This window comes from Protopterus annectens, chromosome 10.part0 (assembly GCF_019279795.1).
Source record: "Protopterus annectens isolate FY-2018-M chromosome 10.part0, PAN1.0, whole genome shotgun sequence".
NCBI classification, from domain to species: domain Eukaryota; kingdom Metazoa; phylum Chordata; order Ceratodontiformes; family Protopteridae; genus Protopterus; species Protopterus annectens.
Window position 1 is genome coordinate 648,781,832 of NC_056744.1, and position 13,817 is coordinate 648,795,648.

The 13,817-nt window shown below is 36.4% G+C and overlaps 1 protein-coding gene across 5 annotated transcripts in view; it reads left to right on the plus strand.

Moving 5' to 3' along the window:
- Nucleotides 1-9,672: 9,672 nt before the first annotated feature.
- The window catches only part of ACOT11 (acyl-CoA thioesterase 11), a 506,836-nt gene continuing 502,691 nt past the window's right edge, over nt 9,673-13,817 (plus strand). The window contains exon 1 of one of the 5 annotated variants that reach the window (XM_044085489.1): nt 9,673-9,950. The gene's annotated coding sequence lies outside the window, so the exon portion shown is untranslated. The remainder of the gene's footprint in view (nt 9,951-13,817) is intronic. The other 4 variants (XM_044085490.1, XM_044085491.1, XM_044085492.1 and 1 more) reach the window with 4 other exon arrangements.

The following is a 13,817-nucleotide window of genomic DNA, read 5'->3' on the forward strand; positions in this document are numbered from 1 at the left end:
ACTGGAAGCTCCTCCTTATTACGGATATGAATAGTTAGATAAAAGCAGTGAAAATGTTCTTATTCTACTTCATTTTTATATATAAGTCAAGCATGTTTTATCAACCTGGGGAGAAATTCTGGATGATAATTAATAAAGAGCGCAAGGAATTTATTTGGGAGGGGAAGAGGGCAAAAGTTAAGTTGGATAAGCGGATTCTTCCCACAGAACAAGATAATTTAGAGTTCTTTGATTTGAAGGGGTACTTTAGAGCTAAGTAGTTCAGGCTCATGTGCATAACTCAAGCAAAATGTTATAAATCAAAGTGGAAAAAATTATAATGAAATGGGTAGGGGGTTAATTCAAGAAATAAAAGTGACCGGGATTTTGGATGCAAGTCCTTAAGCAAAATAACAACAGCTGTGTAGAATATTATTCATAAAGTAGCACAAAGTATTCTAAGAATTAAGCCACTGCAGGTATGGAGGAAGGAGATTTTATCAATAGAAATGCCTGCAAGTAGGGAGTATAGAAAATTAGCAGAATTGGCTGGAATTTACTAGAAGAAATAAGCAAAGGAACCTTGGTTTTATGAGCAGATAACTCTAGAAGGAAAGATAACAGAGCGAGATGTGGCTAAGCAGAAATCTGGATTGCAACTTACTGCCTTCCCTATCAGGGATTGACAATAGAGTAAAAGCAGAAAGAGAAGGATAGGGAATTGCTAAATGAAAGACCTGTTCTGGTAGAGTTTTTAGATGAGTCTAGAATAGAAGCTGTTAAAAAGAGGTAATTAGTAGGGCATATAAATACTGCACGAGAACCATAAGAATCATTCAGAAGACGTTGGAAAAGATTGGGAAAAAAATCAAAAGGCACTTTGCAAAGGAACAATGGGATGAATTTTTTAAGGCTCCCAAATATGCAACGCAGTTCAGAAGGTTTAGGATTTTTATATGGAAGTATCTGCTTAGGTATGTTTATACCCCAAGTAAACTTTGGATTTTTTTCTTCAGATAGGTAGTAAGCGTTAAGCGATATGATGGGGAAGAGAGAGGTAACTGGGAACATACTTTGGGGAATCTAAAAAAAACTGATGGATTTAAAAAAATTCCCCAGAGAATACTATGATTGAATTTTCTTGGGAAACAAATGGTTGTAAATGACAAAATGGCTGAGTTCAGCAGGGATATAAAATCTGTATTGTCTAGATATGGTAAGGCCTTACTAACTTAATACTGACTACCAGCAAAGGAGTTGTAGAAAACTGAACTCAAAAATATATTTCTTTAAGGAAGTGCTGGATATTCTAAAGGAGATAAAAGAAAGATGGGATCTTTAGGAAAGGGAAAGAGCAAATTTCATAGGAATAAATGGAATTTGTGAGAACAACACATACAAGAATGATGTCCTGGAGGAGAAGTGAAGTTTACGGAAGGCAGGACTTGAGCAACTTATACAATGTTGGAGTGAATAAAAATTGTTAAAAAGAAACATCTAAACTGAGAGACAATAACAATGGAAACTACTATCATGGTTTGTATTCTTCTCTCTTATTATATGTAACTCCATTTGACAGATGTTGATTTAATAAATATGTTCAAAACATTGACTTTAAGTGAATTAACATGAAAACAAAACTAATTACAAACCATACCTCTCAACCTGTTACCAGAAGAAATCTGGACAAAGCCTAAAATAATGTGGGGAGATAGAACTAAAATTAGGGACAGATTTTAAATATTGCTCTTTTAAACTCTGAAAGCTGTTAGAATAACAGGATTTGTGTTTGCATGCATATTCAGAATGACATGAAGTCTGAAACTCAAGTGTATGTCATTATTGACTTCAGTCTTTAGTGATTTGTCAGCAAGCTATACATTTCATGATTTTATCCCAATGTTGCAAGTACCTCTTTTTGGTCTATTTTAGCTATAGCTAGGAAAGTTATTTCAAAAACTGGAAAATTAAAACTCTTCCATCATTCATAGAATTTGTATATTTGGCTAAAAGTTTCATGTAAAAATGAATTGTTAGCTATAACAATGAGAATACCTAATGTTACTTATCAATATATCTCTTGGCAGAAATGAAGTGATTTACTTGAAAAGCATTAATGCTTTGATTATTTATAATGAAATCTGGTTGTGGAATTTAGAGAGGCAAAAAAGTCATGAGGGACACATCAAAGATATGAGGCAAAAACCTTCTCATCTGTGAAAATGTGGACAGTTGGGGCATATGTTACAAACATACAATAACATTGTTTTTAAAAGTTAAAACACAAACTTTTCTTTAAAAAAATTGCATCATAGCTTATATCATTTTTGGGTTGTAGGTAATCCCTAACAACAACATGATACAACCCAAACATGATATACAGCTACACAAGATCATGTGTATGCCACTTTATCCAAGCAAATTACAGTTAAATACTTCAGTCTGAAAGTACTGTTTTACCGGATATCATGTTTTCTACATGGGGCAGTGAGTTATAAGCCTTTCCTTTGGAGAAAAGACTATTTGAAGATTTACTGAAGCAAATTGTTTTAGGCTGAATATTTAATTTTTGTCTAAAGCATTCTTTTATCTCAACATAAATGAATTTGTAACTGTTGCAGTTTTCTCTCCTGATTATCATTCTCACTGAAGCTATGGCTTATTGTGAAGAAAGGACACTACACATATAAAGCATGCAGGTAAAAAACAGTGATTCAAGTTAGTTGTTACTTCTGGGGCTAATGCATCCATCAAGCCACATGTAAACATATTTTGACATTGCAGTTTAGTATAAGAAAGCAGGCCAAGAAATGCCACGTGGTCCAATATCTCTATACGAGAGTAAAAAAAGTAGCTTTTATAGGAAAACTGGCATTTTTGCCTCACCCTTTCCACTCTCAGTAGCTCAACATGTAGCACACTCACCTCAGATGCAGAAGGCTGCGGGTTCTAGTCCCACACCAAGCAGCTAGATTAGTTTTCTAGTACGGACACTGTAGGGCAGCATAAGGAGATGCTGCAAGTTACCACAATAGATATTATAGCCCAGGTTACTGTGTTATATTTAAGCAGCATCAAAAACAATACTTACGTGTAGTTTCAAAATTGTCAACAGATGTTTTTAAATGTTTATGCAATACACTGACTCTCTGAATCAGGCAGCATTATTAAACGAATGCTCTTAGTCCAAAATATATTAATAATAAACGTTTACTTTAGTTAAACAAATATGCAATGATTGCATAAAAGCACTTTAAAAAAGGCAAGTATGAAGAAATGCAATTATTTATTTATAATTTGGGTCTCGGTTTTCTATTAAGACTTGACCTCTTTTCTGTAGAGGGCAGAGGAGCACTAAACTCTTAACATTTTATGCATCCAGCTATAAAACAGGTTAACATTGCTAGAAAGACACTCGTGATGTTGATTGTACATATTATAGAACAGTTAATGTTGCTTACAAGTAAACATTTTTGTGAAGTATACCACAGTAAAATAACATAAAATAAAGTTACAGCAGTATGACATATTACAATTATAAATGTTGTATCCTAAGCTCAATTGTTTACAAACTGGCATACTACTTTTCAAGTTTACTTACTTACACTTTACTCTTTTTTCAGTGGGTTAGTACCAAAAGTCCAATGTTTGTTTTTTTTTTTTTTTACAGGGGAGATCTGAAGTGGCTGATTTACAACCTATATACTGATGAAACAAAACTTAATTTGATAGATACTGAAAAACTTAAATAAACTAGTTCTAATTCTCAACCAATTGGTATGGTACTTTTTCAAACTGATTACATTCTTTTGGATGGTATTTTTTTCTTGCTTCAGAGGGCTAGAATTAAATCATTCTGAAAAATAGGGTATTGCCTCTAAACTCAGATGTTTTCAGTGACTTATTTTACATTTGTTAACTGAGTAAGCCCATTGAGCACAAATGTTCCTTTTCAGGAGTTACCTTGGAGCACTGTGTGGTCAAGTGACTTCCCTGATGTCACAAAGTAGGCAACTGAAAATGGAAGAAATCAGAGCCTGTACCCTTGACTACAGAAAGTAACTTATTAACACCTCAGGTCCTTAATATTCTGCACTTTCAAGATACAAGGATAATAACCTCTGTTATTTTAAAAACATACTAAAAAAAAGTTCTTTCTGCAAGGATACTGTCAGTATCAGCAACATTCCAGAGAAACATCAGCAAACAATTATGAATATTTCAAACAGATCGTTTATACTTTGCATTTATGTCACGAAAAAGAAAATGCATATTTACAAAGAATTCCCCCTTTCCAAAAAAAAAAAACACAATTATACAGCATTATGTCTCATTTAAAGTCATCTGTGATTGTCCTTCACTGAGCTATCATCTATAATGTATTGCATTTTCCTATGTAACTTGTAGCTGTCCATGTTTTACTTAATAATACAACACACATACCATAAATTCATGTTGTAGACTCTGTTCCATATGTTAATATTAGGCTAACTTCCTTAGTGGACTATTTTAAGCTTAGCCAATTATCCCAAATTATAATCAAACCCTGCACCTTGTGTATGTAAGGTAAATACCTTAACCATTATCCCAACCTACCAACAATGCATGTTAAGCTGTATAAGTCTTTCCACATATTCTAACCCTTGAAATATTCCACCTTTTGGTAGCTATACTGTACATTCTTTACTAGCCTAAGCATTCCTTATATATGTGGCTATAAAACTGGACTCAGTTTCACAGATGTGGCTCTACCATTATTTTGCATACTAAAAGAATGATGTTTCTGTTGAGTTTGCTTGCCTAACTACACATCACATTATGTTGTTGGCTTTACCACTAAAGTTCATGTTGTGCTGTATGATTTAACCTACAGATGATTCTTCGTCTCCTCCATACTTCAAATTGGTCCAAAATTTCACAGAATATCCAGATTTATGTCTCATATTTGTAGTCTCTTCCTCATAAAATGAATGGTTTACTAGCAAATCATTGAGGAATGAAGTTAAGAAAAACTAATTAAACATTTGAGTTTCAGAATTTATAGCCTTCAAAAAATACATGTCAATGCAAAACCTGTTATTCTATCAATTTTCTAAGTTTATATGAGTAATATTTAAAATTTGTCTCTAATTTTGGGCCTTTTTCCTTTCATTATGTGTGGGCTCGGTCTAGAATTCTCTTCTCCCAAATTATTTTCCTTTCCTCTCTTCCATAAGATCAATTGTCCTAGTATGTGTGTGTGTATATATATATATATATATATATATATATATATATATATATATATGTGTGTACACACACACACACACACACATACATACACATGTGTGTACATGAGTGTGTTGTTTCTAGATTTCCTCTTACCAAAACGTATAACCTTTCACTTTTTTGCATTAGGTTGGCATAATGGTTAAAGTGTTTACTTCGCAGACAAAATGTATAGGGTTTGATTCTTACCTTTCAAGGAAATTGGCAAGCCTTAAAATGGTGCATAAGGGCAGCTAGCCTTTTACTTATCTATGACCTTACGAACCTATCATCCTGCAAACTGTTTTAGCACTTGATGGAAATAGTGCTCATTCAGTTTGCTGAGTTTTTTTTTTTGCTAGGGATGCCTTTTACAAAAAAAAAAAACAGAATTCAAGAATTCTTATGTGAACTTTGTATCCCCTATCATGTTAACAGACTTCCCCCCTTCCTATGAGGGATGACAGAGGTAGTTTTGTTAGCAGGGGGGTGCAAGGGTGTATAAGCTCTTTGCAAGGAGTATGGAGTCTTTTCCCCCAGCTAAAATCTTTATTTATTTTTTTTTATTTTACTGTCCTTGAGAAAAGCTGTTTCAAGTGCTTGTCGGTGAATGCAATTCACTTGACATTTCTTCAGTTTTTTGCATTTAAAACTAATGCTCTTTAACATAATCCATACATTATCTGATGACTGGCAGCTCTCATACCAAGATCTATTCATTAAAAATCTTAGCACTGACCTTTACAAATTATAGTAGAGGCTCAGAAAGAGGAACACTTTCTTACTTTTCAGAATAAAAGGCTCAGATATTGGACCCTATACAGTTAGATATTTTTCTGACTTTGTGTAAAAAAATCAGTGAATTTTGGCTAAATCTCAGAACAATACTCATAGCACTATGCCAGCTCTGGTGGTGTAGGCAAATAAAGCCCTGACTACAGCTCAGGCATCTACAGGTCCAGTAGTGGCTCAGACACTTGGTAGTAGAGGATGGGCATGCTCCTCTTAGAATGGGGGTCAGACAAGCAGGGCAGGGTGGAGCAGGGCACACATACCTCTCAACTGTCCTTGATTTTGACTCAAATTTTAGATTTGTCCTTAATCTCGCTTAAAACTGGTGACTTTTGAAAAAAAGGTGATGCATTGCACTCAGTAAATAATAATTGAATTAGAGTTACAGACCTTTTTAGTTCAGAAAATGTATATTACTTCACTTTCTCTATTCTGACAATGTCTCAAGTTAATAGCGCTAATATTTTAAAAGTGTCCCTGATTGTCACTGATTATTTCTGGATTTATCCTTGTCTCTGATGTGCTTTGACCCCGATAGGTTGACAGCAATGCACACAGCCACACTCCCTCAGGTGAAGGAAGTGTTGGAGTGGGTGTCTGGGGTGGTCAGGCTTTTGGCTCACCAAGGCACTGACTGATGGTAGCCCATTAGTGAGTGTACACTCCATCCACACTGTGAGTGCTGTAGCTCATCCCTTGGCAGGGGCAGATTAGTGACTTACACAAACAAGTGCTGTCCTTGCTAGGATGCTGGTGAATGCATAAACTCTTGGATATTCTCAAAACTCCTCACATTTTAGGAAACAAATGGCCTCCAGTCTGACAGGAGGAGGTTTGATGATTGGCAGGCAGACTAGGAAATAACACCAGAAAGAAATCCTGGTGCTATGCCTAAATTATAACAGCAGTTGAAATGTATGACAGCTGCAGCTTCATCCACTGCAGCAGTAAATAGGCAGATCGTAGTGCCGCTGTCTTAGGTGGTATCTAACAGTTATTTGGTGATGAAAATCTTAAATTTTGAATTTGATAATTTCTGAAAATGTGACATTAAAGTATAAAGAAAGAACGCAGCACTAAACGTAATTTAACATTTTTAATTTTTATCATTAGAAGACATACCTAAGAATTAGGTTTCTTGCCGTAATGTGTTCTTAGCTGTAGTGTTACCTGAAAAATGTTACTCTTGTCATATGTCCATGAAAGGATTCTTTTATTTCTTCTTAAACTACCAAATATGATAGTTTGACAAAGCAGGTCTCATCTGGAAAAGTTAGTGAGTACTCTTCAGCAGCTGAAGGCGATACAGTCCTTGGTCGTTCTATCGACTTCTCACGTTCACTGTTTCTGTCCTGGAAGTTGTCCGTACTTGGCAAGATGTTAGTTGCAGTAAAAATTATAGGACTTTTTTTTTTTTTTTACAAATGCATACTTAAGAAAGGTTACAACTTGCTCTGCTTTGGCGGTTTTGTATTAGAACATTACCCAACCAGATGTGCAGTAGCAAGGACCACCCAAAACCCACCCACTAGTGTACGTTTCCCTGTAATTGCTAGTCCTTCTGTGAATAAACATGAGATACCCAACGTCACCAAACAGAATATGGAAAACAGTGTAGTTGAATGTACGCGCTGCTGCAAGTGCGCGCTATCTGTTCTATATAACAACATACACCTAAACTATTTGCAGTTCTCTGTGCAGGAACGCACATGGCAGAACTCTTTACTTGTATTCTGTTTTAAGTATTACGATTTCTTAGCTGTTTGACATCCAGTATTTATTTGTGGTGCCACTCCCTATATGCCAAAGAATTTTCCATGCCATTCTGTTGGCCTGCAGATATGTATTTTTCAAAATGTGATTTTTTTTTTATTTGTAATGTCTGCTGCATTTATTTCGGGGGACAATGGATTGCGGTAACAAGATAAGAGAGGCACAAACCTGGAACCGTAATGTTTAACGTACAGTTCCAGTTGTAAACACTGAGACATACCTCTCAATCTTTTAATGCCCAAAATCTGAACAAAGCCTAATAGAATGGAGGGCAAACTACCAAAATAGGGAGAGAATTTAATTACTGCATTTATAAACTTGGAAAGTTGCTAGCTTTACAAGTTTTATGTTAGCATGCATTTCAAAAGAATGTAAATTGTGAAACTAAAATGTGTGTCATTATTTACTGACTTCCATGTTCAGTAATTTACCAGAAAACCACAAATTTTGTGTTATTCTGATAAGCACAAAAGTATACTTAAGAAAGGTGGGGGGTGCAGGGGGCTTGCCCCCCTTGCAAAAGCAATTTAAAGCACAAAATTAGGATGGGGTGTAAAGTACTGCGTACATATTGCCCTTCTGTCCCACTAATACTTGAACCTGTCCTTACATCTCTTAACTAATGGTTGTATTTCAAGAATGGCAACATTGTGTCTTCTGTATATCGAAAAATTAAAAATAAAAATTTTGGGAAACAAAAAAAGAATGGCAATAAACAGTGCCAGATGGAATATTCAGAATTATACAACCCCCATTAATATTACAAAACGTGCACACTGATTGGTCAGCGTGCATGTTGTAAATCAGAGTTATAGTCATGGAAAAAGGTCCGGTCGCCCGGATCTCTGTTACTTTTTTTAAAGCTGTCTCGCTATGTTAAACTCCTTTAACATAGCAAGTCAGTTTGTAAAAAGCAACGGAGATCTTGCTTTCTCCGTTGCTTCCGCCCACAGCTCTGATGTACTGTGTAAGCATATGCATGCACAGTAAACCAGAACTGCTGCAGAATACCAGACAGCTGCGGAAGGGCAGCAAGGAGGCATTATACAATGCCATTTAAGAAAATTAATTTTTTTTTTTCTTAAATAATGTCATTGTATAATAGCAATAACCCACTTCTGGGTGTGGGTAATGCTAAATTTACCCATGGTTGTCTTTGTTTGACTGCTCGGGCTTCGCCCTCGTGACCAAATCACACCAACCGTGGGTAAATCCATCATTACCCACACTCAGGCGTGGGTTATTGCTATAATGAATATTCAGCTGGTCGCTGGATAATCTGCATGGCTTGTCACAATAGTTGCATAAAACAGTTATTTTGTATCTCTGAAAAAAAAAAATATTATAATAAATAGAATAGCACTCAAATGCTACAAGAATAAGTTTCTATTCTGGCAAAAGTGAATTTCTGTCCTTTACTTGTCACTCAGCTGTATTTCGCATGCAACCTCACACGGGCTTGGTATGTCAATCATGCAGGCCACGCCTTTTCCTACGCGAAATTCCCGGTGGGGTAATGTTCTAATACAAAGCCGCTTTGGCATACCCCATTATAAGTAACATTCCTTATTTGGAGACTTAAAAGGAGTCCACGGTTCCCGCAGTTCCACATTGAAAGGGCCGGTCAGACATTCCGCGTTAAGAATAGTTTAACTGATATTCATAGTAAACAGTACTGAATCATATTAATTCATCAAAAGAAGTTTTACGACATACAAAGTAATTCGTTTATCTATTCTCTGAGCTTCCTAGAAGCTGTAGTAAGCTGTTAGTCAGTGTCCCACATTTTACGAGTTTGTTCCACTATTATGAGAGGTATTGCTCGCGTATTAGAAATGGAAATGAGTGCTATGGCCGACAGGCCAAGTCTTAAAATATTTGATTTGTTACTTACTTCACATATACACCTACCCATTCCAGAAAGCGGCGCTTGACTGAGTTGTGAAAACTTACTTGGTTTTGGAAAGGGGCGTGTCTTAGGAAAACTGCACAAATCTTTGAGCGAACATATTGCGTCGAGCACTGGAAGGCAGCTGAGGTGGCCCGCTGCTTCTGTGAAGTGTGGAGCGAGGCAAAGTAATAATATCTGTCTCTGGCGGAACCCGGATTTCTCCTGGAATTGCGGTACCCAGTTGCACTTTAAATCTGTTGTACCTCACGTAAGTGTTAAAGAAATACATTGCATTCCATGTTTTTGACTTACCTGATAAAATGCGAGCGCCTAGAAAAAAAGAGTGAGACTGCTCGGGAGCAGTTGTCATGTTTTTGTACTCTGAAGTAGGTGGTACTAAAGTGTCTGGGCCACTTCCTAAAGGGGAATGTTTATGCTGTCACTGACATTGTCCCGGCTATGGGCTTAGTGGTGCTTGCTTTGATTGTTTTCAGAAACGCATGCAACTCCACTGTGTATTCGCTAATCAGAGCCGGTTTGAATGCGGTATGAGGCTTTTCTTTTAACTGTAAACAGATGTTAGTGCATGGTCAGATTTGAGTTTCATTGCATTAAGTAACTGAACGTTTGTTTTAATTTATGCACGTAATGTCTCATAGAGCTTGAAAACATATGATGGTGCTGCAGCTTTGTTTTGCTGCTTATGCCATGGAGACTGTGCCACTGCTTGCCACTGTTTTGATTATATTTGAGAAAAAAGTAGTTTGCCCTAGTGTTGAGGGGGCATTAAGGTCTAGCAATAGTCAGTAGCTGCATAGGAGGTTCATTCACGTTGACTTGCTGTCAACTCCGTACATTCACTACAGTCAACACACCTTACTTAGCGAGCTGTAGGCACAGTAATGATCCTGGGCAGTAACATAATTTGGTAAGGTAGACACCCAAAAGAGAAAGAAATTATTTTGTTCTGTTGTGTAATAGCTCCAGAGCACTTGTTTGTGCATTTTTTAAGCAGTAACTCATGCTTGGGTGTGGGTAATGCTGGATTTACCCACGGTTGGTGTGGTTTACTAAACAAAGACCACCGTGGGTAAATCCAGCATTACCCACACCCAGAAGTGGGTTATTGCGATTATACAATGACATTATTTAAGAAAAAAAATACTTACTTTTCTTAAATAATGTCCTTGTATAACGGCGCTGTGCTGTCCTTCCACCGCTGGACAGCTCTGCTTTGCCATTGCTGATGTACTGCACATGCGTTTGGAACTTGCGTTCCCACACATACTCAGTACATCAGTGCTCGGGAAAGTAAGCAACGGAGAAAAGAAGATCTCCGTTGCTATGCTTTTTTTTTTTTTCCCAACCCTTAAAATTAAAGAATATATCAATGGAAAAAAGTCCGAGCGACCGGACCTTTTTCCGTTGTATATTCTCAACGGGTACACTGGTTGGGCTGGCCAATCATCGTGCCCGTTTTACGATGTTACTGGCCAGTCATTGTATAATAAGTAATATTCCATGGCAGGGATTTGTATGATGCTGGGATTTACTGTCAAGGTTTGCATGTGACGAATGTGACCAGATGCTTTGGTTAGGAATGCAACCATTACCCACATCCCATGTGCTGCACATTGTAGAGAGTAATACGGCAAGACATCATGTTAAATTGTGGGTATTATTATATATTATAAATTTTGGGATAGGTGGTTTTGGTTGGGAGAGTTCAGATGCAGCGATCAAAATTGTGTCCACATGGGTAAATGCAATAATGTCACCTAAAGTGGCAAGTAAAAGTAAATGTCATCCTACTTTATAACTATATTGCATTGTAGGAATGCTTAAACTTTGATATAAATTCAGTTATATGGCATAAGTATGCTGTTAGTAGCCCCTATGTAGTTAAGGTATTAACCTCATGTCTCTATGAAGTATAGTGAAATCTGCTTTTTTCCAGTTTTTGATAATAGCTTATGTTCCAGTTCTTGTACCTTACCCTGGAAGTTACTGCTCAATAACAAATACAGGGATCATGCCAGACCTTAGCATCTAAATCATAGTTCAGTTCCCAGACACTTTGAAATTTGTGTTTGTGTATTGTCCCTAGGCGAATGAATACTCCAGTACTCTGATATGATCTTTTTTTTCCAGTACTCTCCTATGATCTTTTTTTTTTTAACACCTTTATTGAATTATCAGTTGTGACATAGGCAAATTTACATTTATATAAAAGTGATCAACTGTATTAACAAGTTCATGTTTACAAACATTATAGTTCACACATATTGCTGTATATCATATAACCTAAGCAACATTACATAAATTATTCAATTCCTTCCCTTTTTCTAACAAAAATCATCTTTATTAAACCATCACTTATGATGTAGGCAGTCATACATTTATATAAATGAAAACAAACCACATCAACAGAATCCTAGTTGCAAGCATTATACATAATTTACAGTCTACTCAGTCATTTTCAGTCAAACATTACTGCCTTCTTTTAAACTTCATTCCTCCCCTGTATGTATTGTTCCCACAGTTCCCATTTTCCTATGTAATTTGCTCCTACCCTTTTCTGAAGATCGCAAATTTAGTTGCTTTATCTCTGTTACTATATTAATTACGTCCAGTATAGTTGGTTTAGATTTTGATATCCATTTTCTAGTAATTGCTTTTTTGGTAGCCACCATAGTTAGACACAGCACGGCCTTACCATGTCTAGGTTATTCCAATCCTGTATCATAGCTCAGAAAATCTCCCTCGTCACACCAGTCTGCCCACCCAGCATCTCCGATAGTGCATCCCAAAGGGAATTCTTAAAGTCCGCCAACTCACAGTACTCCCAGAAAATATGTTCCCAATTACCTCTTTCTTCCCCGTCACACCTCTAACTTTTGCTGTCTACCTGAGGAATAATTCTCTGGAGTCTACTTGGGGTATAAAAATATCTATGTAAACATTTCCAAGCAAAAATCCTAAATCTTCTAGGTTTTGTTACATATTTGGGAGGCATACATATATCCTGCCATTGTTTCTTTGTGAATTGCTTATCTGATCTTTTCCCAATCCTTTCTAACCTCCACTGATTGATTCTTGTAGTTAGCATGAGTACTCTCATACAATCTTGGTGAGTAATACCACTTTGTGTTAATTACAGTGCTACTTAGTTGTCTTTATCTTTTACTTATACAGTGCAGTAAATGTGGACCAAGCAACAGAATAATGAGGTGTTGCGTAGCAGTCAGTGTGATAAATGTGACTGGTTTTCTGATGGGAACTGTGTATTACTTGCTCGCATCCTTGTCATTATGTATTGTTGTTATAAAATGGGGTTGTTTTAAAAAGAGGAAACATACTACTGTTTTATGACCTAAACTCTTCCATCATATTTTTGTGCTGATGTGATTTTAAGGATGTAATGGGCATATAAGTGGTCAGGAACATAGCTTCATATGTACTGTACTTTACATCGTTTAGTGTTGTTGGGCCATTGATTATTGTGTGAAAATTTCTTTTTGCAACTGATAATGCGTGTGGAAAAATTTATGCTGTATTTTTAAATAGTAGAAGAAAATGTGTGTAGATATGCCCCTGAGTAGTATAGGATGTAATACATGTTTTTTTCAAACTTTACTTTTCAAGCTTTTTCTTCCTTAAATACTTACCACTAGATGATGCAGTTGAGCAATTTAATAACAATTTAGTTCTACATTCCTCAACACTTAAGTTTAGCTCACACCAGAAAGAAAAGAGTTAAAACCAGCTATACTCCTTTTCTGTCTATACCAGATAAGAGACAAGGCCTGGGCAACTTACCTAAAACATAAGACTCACAATAATTTACAGCATTTCAAAGCACTGTGAAACCTTGTACAGAAACAGGTTAATTTAGACAAAAAAAAAACAATTCTATGCAAAGTCAGAAAATCCGCACAAATCCAGCCCAAAAACCTTCTAGTACACTATCAAAAAAGTCCTAAACCCAGGAAGTCAGTCCTCGCCCAACCCTCCTGTGATATTACCTCCCCTGACATAGCAACTCAGTTTAACTTTTACTTCATTGATAGCATAGCTTCCATCACTAACAAACTCCCCCCATCTCCCTCTACCCTCACTAAGCCTTCTGTTAACT